We start from the raw sequence: 12454 nt of genomic DNA on the forward strand, positions 1-12454 counted from the left end.
GGATGACAGAGTCAGTGGGGGTCCCGGGCTGTGTTAATGAGCCCGACTGCCGATGGGAAGAAACTGTTCATGTGTCATGAGGTCTTGGTCCTGATGGACCTCAGCCTCCTACCAGATGGAAGGGGCACAAACAGTTTATGTCCAGGGTGGGAGGGGTCAGCTACAATCCTTCTTGCTCGCTTCAGGGTTTTTGAAGAGAACAAGTCCTCGAGGGACGGCAGATTGCAGCCAATCACCTTCTCAGCAGAGCGAATGATGCGCTGCAGTCTTTCCTTGTCCTTTGCAGTGGCTGCAGCGTACCAGACCGTGATGGAGGAGCAGAGGATGGACTCAATGATGGCTCTGTAGAAATGCACCAACATTGTCTTTGGCAGGTTGAATTTCTTCAGCTGCCTCAAGAAGTACGTCCTCTGCTGAGCCTTCTTGGTGATGGAGCTGATGTTCAGCTCCCACTTGAGGTCCTGGGATATGATGGAGCCCAGGAAGCGGAAGGACTCCACCACGTCGACGGGGGAGCCACACAGGGTGATAGGGGCTGGTGGGGCTACGTTCTTCCTGAAATCCACAACCATCTCCACTGTCTTTAGAGCGTTGAGCTCTAGGTTGTTCAGACCGCACCAGGTCACCAGATGGTCAGTCTCCCACCTGTAGGCGGACTCATCCGCACCAGAGATGAGTCCAATGAGGGTGGTGTCATCTGCGAACTTCAGGAGCTTGACGGACTGGTGACTGGAGGTGCAGCTGTTGGTGTACAGGGAGAAGAGAAGAGGGGAAAGAACGCATGGAGGAACAAATAGGATCGGTTGCAGGTATTGTTTGACTGGAGAAGTTTCGATACTACTTGGTGCTGCTTTTTTCTCTGGCCGTACAGTTATGGAGTACTCATACCCAGCCAGACCGGAGAGTAGTCAATATATTGTCAAGCTTGTAGGACCAAATATTTGGTGTAGACAGATTTGGTTTCACAGTGCCACTTTCTGGTGTGAGTCGTCTTCTATACAGGACAACCAAAAATAGCAGCATTGCTCATTTTATTATACATTCAGTGTTTGTCTGCATCCTCATCAGTCTCACGAATGGAGCTCCCCCTTCACTCCCTGCTTTCAAGTTCTTAAACGCTATGTTAATGCAGGCCCTGCATTCACTCATATCTTGCCTTTCATTGGCTTGCCCGCTGCAATTTGCTGCTAATGGTCCAACCATACCCCCCCCCTCCTCCCTCGAACCCCCACCTTTCCTTTCCGACTCTCTTTCCCTCAGTCACTCTCTCTCCCTTTCCAGCCTTGAGGCGTCCCGTTTTAGCTCCTTTGCTTTCAGTCACAATGCTGTGGAGAGGGTGAATGGGTGGGGGGCATTTAAGAGAGCAGTAGGTGGGAGTGGAGTCTGACCGCAGAGGGTCTACTGTTTAAGAGAACGGGAACTCACTCTCTCCCTCCCTCCCTCCCTCTCTCTCTCTCTCTCTCGCTCACTCTGCCACTCTCCGTCTCTCTCTTCTCACTGGCTGCACAACATCAGCTGGCTCTCTAGGTAGATTCGAGTAAACACTCTAAGAGAACAGAGGGAAGAGAGAAGATGACAGAGCTGTCAGCGCTCTGAGAGATACACACCGGTGAGAACGTTTGTCGCGGCTGGCTGATAAGGCGCTCTTCAACGCCCGCTTCTGCTTACATTTTCGAATCAGTGGAGGAGCCGTGAGCATTGTGCGCGTGAGGTAAGTCACCTTCTTTACCTGCACGAAGCCGGCGTGCTTGAATGGGAGCAGAATGAATGGGCTGAATGGACTTTAAGATAATTGAGGAAAAATATATTGCAAAGCTGGACAACTTTATAACTTCAACCACATTCACTCAGCTTTTTTCCCCTTTTACATAAGTTTATATCAAAACTTTCTGGAGGAATTATTTCATTATCATTTTTTATGAAATTGACATAGGGCTACAACTAAGGGCATTAGCAATTTTTCTGTTGATTATAATTGTTGAGTCAACAAAACATTTTAAAAAATGAGATATTCACAGCAAGAGACATCAAATCACTTATTTTGTCCAAAAGCCTCAAATATTACGTTTTCAATGATACAAGCATCAGCAAAATACTCTAATTTGAAATAACTAAAAGCAATCAACATTTAAAATGTGTGCTTGATAAATGACCCACATTATTGAATTTTGTCAATTCAATTTCAGTTAACTAATCAGCTAATTATGTGTGGCTATTATATATCCTCACCTCCAGTGTAAAATGGGGGATATCCAGCCATCAGAGCAGCTTCTGAAAATCACCCTCATGTTTTCCAAGGGAAGGCTTCAGAGACCGGCTGAATTTCGTACTTCACTGAATGCAACTGGACGGCAATTATGTTTTGCTGTGAAGGTTTTCCTCTCACTTGCTGGCTATTTCCCATTTTATTACCAGAGCAGGTAAAAAAAAGAGTAATGTCTTCAGAGATGGAAGTCTGTGATGATCCACTGAATTGTTCTGTATGCGTTGGGGCTGATGCTGATCGGAGAGATGGGTAGGGTCAGTGTGTGTGTGTCCGTATCTGCTGCTTGCCGGAATAACTTCAGCTGTACACTTTATGGTTGCCAGCAGACAGTAGGCTTGTGTAACCCAGGCGACAGACAGCTGCTATGTATTAGATGCTGCTGGTTGGTTCCTCTCCCAGATCTCCAGCATTCACACTGCCGGCTGTAAACTGGCAGTCTCACTGACACACACACACACACACACACAAGCTGGCAGTGGCTGTCCCTCTCCATGTGCTTCCCAGTCTCCTATCTTGAGGGCAGCTTCATTTGTTTGTCAGTTGCGTCCGACACAGACATTGCAGGAAGAGAAACAGACAGTATGAAATAGAGGATGTTTGACGGATCAGTAAATAAGATGGTGTCCGCTGATGTGGGTGTTTGACAGCAGAAATATAATTTCTGGATTGCTAAAGGGCTTACAATCTTTAGTGTCCATTGAGTTTTTCAAACAAATGTTAAGAATTAAAGCGAGCTGGTGTGAATTTTGCCACAAGTGTCGATTATGGGTTAATGGTAAACGTTAAATATAGTGTAAAAGTAGCACAAGTAAAGAAGAGTCATTAGTGCTACTGAGTCAGCGACCTGACTCACACAAGTCTGGATAAAGTTTGATGTTGGTCATACCAGACAACGTAAGAATGATGAATTGAGAAAGGGTGCGTTCAACTGCTTATGATTTTCAGTTTTGATTTGCAGGCAAATGAATGTGCTATTTTTTAGCATCCTGCCAGACTGAGTTATTTTTGTATGTTAGCAGTTCTTTGAGGCAGGATTTATTTCAGGGCTCACAGATTCACATTGTATACCCCTGAAGCCGTTTGCGGAAAAATCATATCCTTACGGTGCCCGATATGGGGACGCCTATGTAAATCATAGTGACAGAGGGTTAGAGTGGAGGGTGAGCGGTGAACGGGTGAGTCGGAGGAGAGCGAGATGTGGGCGTGTGCGGAGATATAAGGTGGGCTGTGATGGAGGAGACCCACAGGATACCAAGGCAGTGTCTGCCGGATGGTAATTATGTGTGTTGAGGAGATGCGGACACAATGAAGCAGTTGTGACTTCAGGTTTTCCGGTTCAGCTCAATCCATCTGAAATACTTCTTCTTTTGACAAATTGCGACTTATTCCGGATATCACACACTGACTTTTTCTTTATATCTGCTGTCCGATTGTCTGTGGCAGCAAAGGCTTGGTTGCATTAATGTTTGATGATGCTTTGGCTAGGCACATGAGTAGCCACTGACAGTGACACTCGGCACAACGATGAGTGGGAAACAGGCCTTTGTTTGGACAGCTGTTCGCTTCCCGATGCTCCATGCCCCACAAAGCTCTCTGAGAGGATGACTGTCTTTAACCCCACTTAGCTCTTTCGCTGGTGATTGAAAGCAAACAGTAATCGTAGGTTTTTCAGATGACCCACGCTGGGCAAGGCTCAGCAGATATGCTGAGATGTTTTGGGTTGGATTAAATGAACATCATCTTTAATTCAGGCTGATCCAGACTCTCAATGTCACCTCCTCTCTTGCTCTTCTTTGTATCTCTTCTTCTCCATTGTCCATGGTTTCTGCTGAATTGCCGTGCTGTCTTTAAATACCATGGGGTTTGGTGAAATTTCCCTAGATTTCACATAATTTATGAGTACATCTTTGGATGTTTTCACCTGGACAGTGCTGCCCGGTTTATATGACCACCTATGGTCCAGAAGGCTCTAAATACCTTGAATTTAGTAAACCAAAAGACACATTAAGCACAGTGACACTGAAGGTCTAATGTTAAAAGATGAGCGAATGTTCTTCTCATTTCAAGTAAAATAACAGCTGGATTCAAAAATAAATTACTTAATGAAATTCGACCGTGGCTTACTGGGTAGAGAGGGTTGTCCGCCAACCGAAAGGTCACCGATTCGATCCTCGGCTGCACCGTGTCCTGTGTCGAAGTGTCCCTGAGCAAGACACTGTACCCCTAACTGTCATTGGCAGCCCACTGCTCCCTATATATACAGGGATGGGTCAAATGCAGAGCATAATTTCCCCACTGTGGGACTAATAAAGGAATGTTTCTTCTTCTTCTTAAATTCATTTTAGCAAAATCATTTTCACTGAATTGCCCTGCAGCTTTAAATTCAGTTCATTCAGGGTGAAGTGAAAAAGCCATATTATATTTTTCTCATCTACTAAAAAGAGAAATTAGTGTTTGACTGGACAGACTCATATCGGTGAATTCTTCAGTCTAATGACTCTGGTCTCTCTGGCCATTTCTCTCTTTTGGAGATCGTCCTATTATTTGACTTTCACGACTCACACCTCAATAAATAGTCCTGGTCTGCTCTCTGTATCCTCGTCTCTCCCCTGTGTGTCACGGTGTGTGTACATCTCACTAAGTCAGGAAACGTGTCAGAATACCCATATTTGATTGACTGAGCTTCATCACGTGATGTGATTCACAACGCATTGGTCGGCGTTTTTCCTGCACCGCTGAACAAGTGCCGTAAATGCTGGAATAATTCCGCTGCATAAAAAATGCCCTTCAAAATAAAATCACATTTTTAATTTGTTTTTGTCAGACAAATGCCCGCGACCCACTGAAAACGGGTCCGCGACCCACTTTTGGGTCGCGACCCACCAGTTGAGAATCACTGCTCGAGCACCACAGACGGACAATCTGGACAGAATCCTGTCTTCTCTAATTCTAACATCCTCGGCTGAACTGGAAGGATTGCATCAAAGTGCCTTTGTTCAAATAAATGTTTGTTAGGCACCAATGATTCCCACAAAAGTCACCACAGTTTGATTTCCCTGTGCTCCACTCAGCCCCAGTTCGATTAGTCATCACCACGGTACAAAGACCGCCCTCAAATAATTCCATTGTTTGAAGCATTCCAGGTGGTTTTTAATGTTCCTCGGATGCTAATATGCGAGGGGAATGGAGTGGAAGTCTTGGAGCTGTGGGATCCGGGATGTCTTTGTATTGCCTATACCCTCCATTGGAGGCATCCAATGGATGATTACATGTGGTAGACACTTTGCACTGACACTTCGCCTCCACCAGTGACCTCACATATTGGAATGCATGAGCCATAATGTTCTTGGAACAAGATGGGGGCCCTTTAGAGAGGGACAGACAATTTAAATTGGGGAAAATGGTAAAAAAGCGGGGAAGCCAATGAAGAGCCGACCCCGGGGACCGGGGTCATTAGGCTCATACAAGTGTCTGAATGGAAGGCACTCCCAATTTGGACACGCAACACGCTTCAGGCTTTCATCACAGACAAGGACAAACAGATGTCCGGGTATCACAGCCAACATGCTCGCTTCCATTTATAGTGGAGAAAAAAAAAATCCTTCCCATCCTGTTTGAATGGAAGTAACCAATAAACCTCCAGTGTAAAGTGCTAAAATATGCAGTCTTTGAAAGGCCTTGCAAAGTCCTCTTACATGTTTACTCAGCATTCTTTAGACTTTATCAGAAAAATCTCTCCCTCCAAAGTATGAATCCACCACTCTAGTCACCGTACAACTCAAACGTCAAAGATATTCCACGTAGAAAGTGGTGGTTGTCTGTCCTCTAGAATGAAAATAGTTTTGTTTGGTACAGAAAAAGCAAATAATGTTGGTTGGTAGTATCTTTTAGTTTGTAGGTCAAGTGATTCATGTAGTCTGACAAATTTCCACACTTCTCTATGATACATGTCACTGATAACAATTCCATTTTTTAAAGTTCACAAGTAGTCACGAGCCAAACGCTCTCTTGAGATTGTAGGGAGACTGGGGCTTTCACCCTGCAGCTGTTTACCTGAGAGGGAAGGTGTCAGTTACATGGTAAGTTTAGACGTGTCCCAGAAGTTGACATCAATACCTCGACACAGGCAGCAGCCAGATACGAGCCAGATTTTTATAGTGATTGCGGTGCAGTGTGAAAACTGAGGAAGGAAGTAGGTAGAACGGAGGGGCTACGCGATTACTAGTGTCTGGAGAAAACAGCAGGTCGATGTGTTGTAAAGGCTGCACATGAGGCTGCCAAGTCTGCACACCACACGGGGGTTAGGCTAATAAACAGTAGGTCACCAGCATCCCGGCACGTTAAAAAGCTCATGAACAATGGACAAGCCTCCGACCTCTCCATCTGGACCCAGCGAGAACAGCAGCGCAAGATGGAGGCACCGCGGGGGAAGAGCCATAAAGAATATCGATGGGCCTCAGGACGAGCCGCGAGTCAAATCACAATGCAGTAAAAAGTAAATTGAGATTTGCCTGTCTGCTGTGCAATTGACCCAGTGAGCACACTCGTTCGCTCAACATTCATTTTCTCCGTATCTCAGTGTCAAAGTCGGAAATTGGTTTTGGTTGAAGAAATAGACTTCTTTTGGGGCGGTATCAGTCAGACATGTCAGCTCTGGCTCCAAAGCACTCTGGCTGTTCTGCGAGCGCGATAGGGCTCAGCCTTGGCAGAGCGCTCTCTCTGAGTACCCAGATAAGTGTTTTCTGCTGGTATCTCAGATCCAGTCTCCCCGTCTGCCTTATCAGCCATGAACACACTAGCCCCCACCACTCCCACGCTATCTGTGTCATCAAATCCAATGGGGTCACAGCAGAGAGCCAATGAGCACAGCCTTTGGTTTGATGAAACCAGCCTTCTTTCCATGTGTAAGAAAGTGTATTCCCCATTTCATATCTGTTTAGCAAGTCAAATCATCATAAATTGTTTACCATCTGGGAAATAATGATAGAGTGTTTTCGTGGAAATATTGATATGCTTTATTGAATTCACGTCAGTGCCTTCAGTCAGATTTGTTAGGCGTGAGAGGGGATCGAGAGATTTTATACTTGAAAGTCAAAGGACCTTTGTCAGAGGTTGAAAATAATTATGGATATTACATACAATTACAATCACCAGTGCAACCACGTTGGCTGGATATTTTCAAGTGTCATCTGGACCTCAGTGAAAACAATCCTCTAATTATATTTGGGCATCATGAGTTATTGAGTGAGTTATGAGTTATTCACACTATAGCATAAATAGTCATTTGCAAAGTTGTCAAGTGATGTTACTGCACATTTTTCAAGAAAATGTCTTGAAAGCCAATAATAGATGTTTTAGGCTCTGAAGGTTAGCAGAACAATCTGTACACACATCACTGATATATTGTCACCTCATAAAGTAGTTGTAGACTACGAGTTTTGCAATTAATGAATATTTTCATCGATTTCATTTCAAGGATTAATCTGCCCATTATATTCTCAATTATTCAATTAAAAATTGTTCCATTATATACCAGAATGTGGTGAAAAATGCTGCAACTTGACATTTAAATTCTGTAAAAAAAAAAGCATCGATTGTAGCCTCTGCAATGGTCAAATTTTAATAGCCAAGTCTGCATTCTGTCATCTTAAAAACAGCGCTGAAGTGAGTTGGGTTGGTTACTATGAATGACCATTTTCACAATATGTATCGTCATTTGATCTGTTATTAATACAAAAAATATGAAATAGTGCAGCTTTAAAGTCACAATTAAAGAAAAAACAAGTTTTACTGTTACTTTTGCTTTATACATTAAAAATATTACCAAATGTATCAATCATGCTGGTTCCATGACCTTAGAACTGACAGATTTTTCTGCTCAGATTATATTTGTAATAACCATTCATGTTGGTCTGGGACCTGCTTGCTAACTTGCTTTTGAAATATGCATCTGTCAAACAAAACAGAAGAAGATTTTCCCGAGAAGAGAGGAGACTTGTCTTCACCAAATTAGCTGTGTGCTGATGTCATTGCCTGACCACATCACTGCCACATTCGAACCAAATCCTACGCTCAGCCTCAGTCGTTTCCCTCGCATGAAATGAGTCGAAACTGATTGCCTCTTCGTCTTGTTTTCTAACCGCACCCCTCCAAAATCTGCCCAGCAGTTTGCTTCTTTGCTCTGCCTGAGGGGGGGTTTGTGTAGTTCAGCACAACAGCGACGGCCGCATTGGTCATAAAGGGTGGAAAAATATACAGTGTGTGTCTTCCAGAGACACACAGACTCCCGTGATACAAATTTGAAAAACCTTTTCTGCAATGCAACAACGGCAACCATCGATCGCGCGTCGGGCAGTCAGCTCAAGCCATGCCTCTTCCTGGAAATTCATTTCTGTGTTTGATGATTATAACTCACAACTATAGTGCTGTCCTCAGTAACTCGCTATCTCTCTGGCTATGACCTTGGTGGAGACACGGGATCTAAATCAATATTTACCTGCTCTAGCTCAGGACGTATGTGGGAGGTTTCTTTCACCTCGCAAGGCAATTTGATTGTGCTGAACATGTTCATCAGCAGATTCCAATTCTAGTGTACATATGTGGTTCTTTGGGATTTAAAGAGGACCTTTAAATGTGCAAAGAATGTGAAGAGGTTACAGTGTTGAAACTATGTCAAAGAAGTGGGATTTCATGATTCCTCACATGGCAGTGAGTGTCGGTGACAGAGGCCCATTTCTTGGTCCCTTTCCCTTGTTAGTGTGACAGTGTCTCAAGGTAAAAAGAGCCCCAGGCAATAACCCTTCATTCAGTCCTTGTACCAGCGACCCAGATTTGGATACTGTACCAAAGAAGGCAAGCTGAGTTTTTGTCACGGGTGACCCACAAAACTAGGCAAGCGTGATAAATTCTTCAGAAATGAAAAGAAAACATGCACATCCTGTCAGACCTGTTTAACATACAGTCCTGGGACTTGAGTTGTTGAATATTTACAGCTTTTTACGCACCAAGGGGGGCACGCCGCTTCATTATCCAGATTGTTTGTTGTCAAGTAATCAGAAAACTACTGCACTGTCTGTTCACACTCACTGCTGCCATTATGCAGTGACAGTTAGCAAATCTTTCTTTTCCTTTCGTTGACTGCATGTTGGTTTTTTGGTTTTGAAATTACCTACAACACATTGCTGTTGATAACACTTGTCTTTTATTTTCTGCCGAAACAAATTACATTTTAAGTAGCACTTTCATGTCTATGCCATAGACGCACACATAATTACAATGCGGAATAATCTGCTTATAGCACTATATTTATAGTTACAGCTATATTTATCATCTTTACAACCATAATAACAAAACATTATAAAGCTTTTAAAACGACTTATAAGTTCAAGTATCATAGTACTTTTATTATATTATTTGCAAGACAAATTATTATTTGCAAGACATATTATAGTTCACATAGTAACATATATTATTCACATAGTAATATATTATGTTATACTATAACATCATTTTATATAAATATACATTTTTTTTCCACCACAGCGAGACAGGAGATGATAGATGTTGCTGCCAGAGAAGCTGCCGACTGACCGCTGATCTTTATTTACTCAGCGAGCAGAAAGTCGCTTAAAGGGTCTGAAAAGTCCGTAGCTACTAACATTCTGGGCTGTCTTTTTGTTGCGTCTTCCACGCATCCCTTGCGTTTTGTCTTATCCTTCTTCCATATCCTATTTTTGCAAATGCCTTGTTGAATCAAGGCCCTGAGTCCAAAGGGCAAATCATTTAAAGATGTGATTTGGCCAGCCAATTAAGAAAAAAAAACAATGAGATCTACCTGTTTTATGGGGCGGTGAGACAAAAAAAATTAAAAGACCCACCGTGTCGGCCCACCGTGAAAATGCTCTGTCTGCCAGATTGCCAGTCTATCCCTGCTACCAATCTTTCTTTTCCTTTCATTAAAAGCACTGACAGCACATATAGGTTTGCTTTTAAATGACAGACCACACATTGCTGTGGATAACACTCACATTTCTTTTGTCCCAAAACAAATTGTATTTTCTCTTCAGAACGGCTCCACAGATAACCACTGCTTTCCCAACAATAGAAAAGCTGCCATTTCGGATACTCAGCAAAGGTTAACCACAGTAACAACTGCTGGGCTGGGGATATTCAGTAACTTATGGGGTTTTGTACTGACTGGACTGCCCTTGTTTAACTCTTATCTTGATCCCCTTGGTCTGCCTTTGTGGGAAATAAATGCGTTCTCCTGATGTACCCTAGGTGTAAGGTTCTGTATTCTGTAACATGGAAGCTGAAGAAAGGAACATACTGGAAAACACTTGTTCTTGTCAGGAGGGAGTGAGTTACTGCTGCTGTTTTTTACATTACATTAATGGAAGAAGCAACTCTGTGAATTGTCAATCCTGGACTCTTTTGATGTGACTCTTTCCTCTGGCCGATACACATTAAGGAGTATCAACTTTTGTTGGAAGGTTTGTGCATACCACTCTCATGCATTCCTGACAGTGACCTAATCACTTTTGAAATCAATGCCAAGTGGATCTTTCCAGCTCTCCACTGTGTGAGGTATAACACTTCAAGTGTTTCGCTCATACACAACAGGGTCATTTAGATAAGTTGCACTGAATATGTGTGCCAGCAGGTTTCTTTTGGAAAAAAAAATTGCCTAACATTCGACCACAAGACAGGCAACATGCTTTGTTACTGTTTGAGAAGCTAACTATACAGCAAAACCAAATGAGGGAATAACAAAGCAGCAGCAGTCAGATTGTATCAAGTCTGTATCTGCAGTGCCAGCAACCAGCAGCATTAGCATAGTGCCAGGGTAACATGGTGCTCATGAAGGAAGTCCAAACAGGGGAATCAGCACCTCTGCTTCTCAGCGTCACACTCAGATTCTCTTATTGTGATTGTTCTAATTTATATTTAAGAGTGGTAGGATCCATGTAAGAAGAGAAAAGGTCAAATCACATTTATTCTCAGACTCCGTGGAACTCTCTTCTCTTCATCTATTTCTGAATAAAGCAGAGTTTTGCCAGAGCCACATATTCTCGAACAAAGCGTGCTTTGGTCTCTCAGGGATGCCTCGCTCAGAGGTCCATGTGGAGAGCAGCCAGCCTCCAAAGACAAAAAACCAACCATCCGCCCAGAACTAAAACCTTAGCAGCAACTCAAAGCAATTTTCTGGCTATTTTGTTGATTTAATCCCTAGTTTGTGATGCTTGGGCACAGCGGTATTGGTGTGCGCGTGGATGTGCATGTGTGACATGAGAAGCAGGGTGGCGGGGGTGGGATGGTCCCCTGAGGGCCAAGATCCTCAGTGTTCCCATCAGCAAGCCATATTAGCACTTTTACAGTCGACCCATCATGGAGGCGCTCATCCTTGCCTGTCTAATCAGGGGTCTGGGGTGCAGGGTGCATGTGCGTTGAAGCGGTGCGACCCCTTCAAGCTGAGCTCATCTGTCAGCTTGCCTAATCACAAATCAGGCCGGGATGAGGAGACCGAACACCTCTTGCTGGAATATTACCTGCTGACTGTCAGCCTCCGGGTTCCCGCATGAAGATGGCCAGCAAAGAAGCCCCATGTTTTTTACTGCATCCACATCAGCGCCACTAAGTCAGGTGTAGCAGAGAGAAAATGAAACCCCTTCATACATAATCCACCGCAGGGTTTGAAACATCCTGTATATTTTCATGTTGGCTGCTAATAGCTGCTATTAACCTTTAGAGCAGCCAAGGCACACATTGGTTTTATTAGAGGCAGGAAAAGATTGGTGTCAGCATCTCTGAAAAGGTGGGCTAAAAAAGGCTTGATATAAACTGAGGCTGAGCCAGACACTTTGCATGCATGGCATCTCTATTGATAATTTTGTTCTCCCTTTTGGTTCCAGTACTGACAGGCTCAGAATTGTACTTTTTATATCTCTCAGCATCTTTCAGGATAGAAAACCAGTAGAAACATGATTATTAAAGGAAACAAAATGCTTTAAGTAAATGAATCAATAAATAACACCTTATGTAAGAGCAAGAACATACCTGTAACCAACCCTTATATTAATTGATTGAAGAGCAAGAAAGAAAAAACAGGTCTTATGGTTGGCTTCCAGTCCACAACCTTTTTTTTCCAACTGACTTGAAATGAAAAAAACACCCATTGACTGTCAAGTA

General features: G+C 43.4%; 1 protein-coding gene across 2 annotated transcripts in view; it reads left to right on the top strand.

Moving 5' to 3' along the window:
- Positions 1-1686: 1686 nt before the first annotated feature.
- tncb (tenascin Cb) overlaps positions 1687-12454 on the top strand; it is a 75229-nt gene continuing 64461 nt past the window's right edge. For both annotated transcript variants that reach the window (XM_079270626.1, XM_079270627.1), the window contains exon 1: positions 1687-1711. The gene's annotated coding sequence lies outside the window, so the exon portion shown is untranslated. The remainder of the gene's footprint in view (positions 1712-12454) is intronic.

Source organism: Melanostigma gelatinosum, assembly GCF_949748355.1.
Source record: "Melanostigma gelatinosum genome assembly, chromosome: 6".
NCBI classification, from domain to species: Eukaryota; Metazoa; Chordata; class Actinopteri; order Perciformes; family Zoarcidae; genus Melanostigma; species Melanostigma gelatinosum.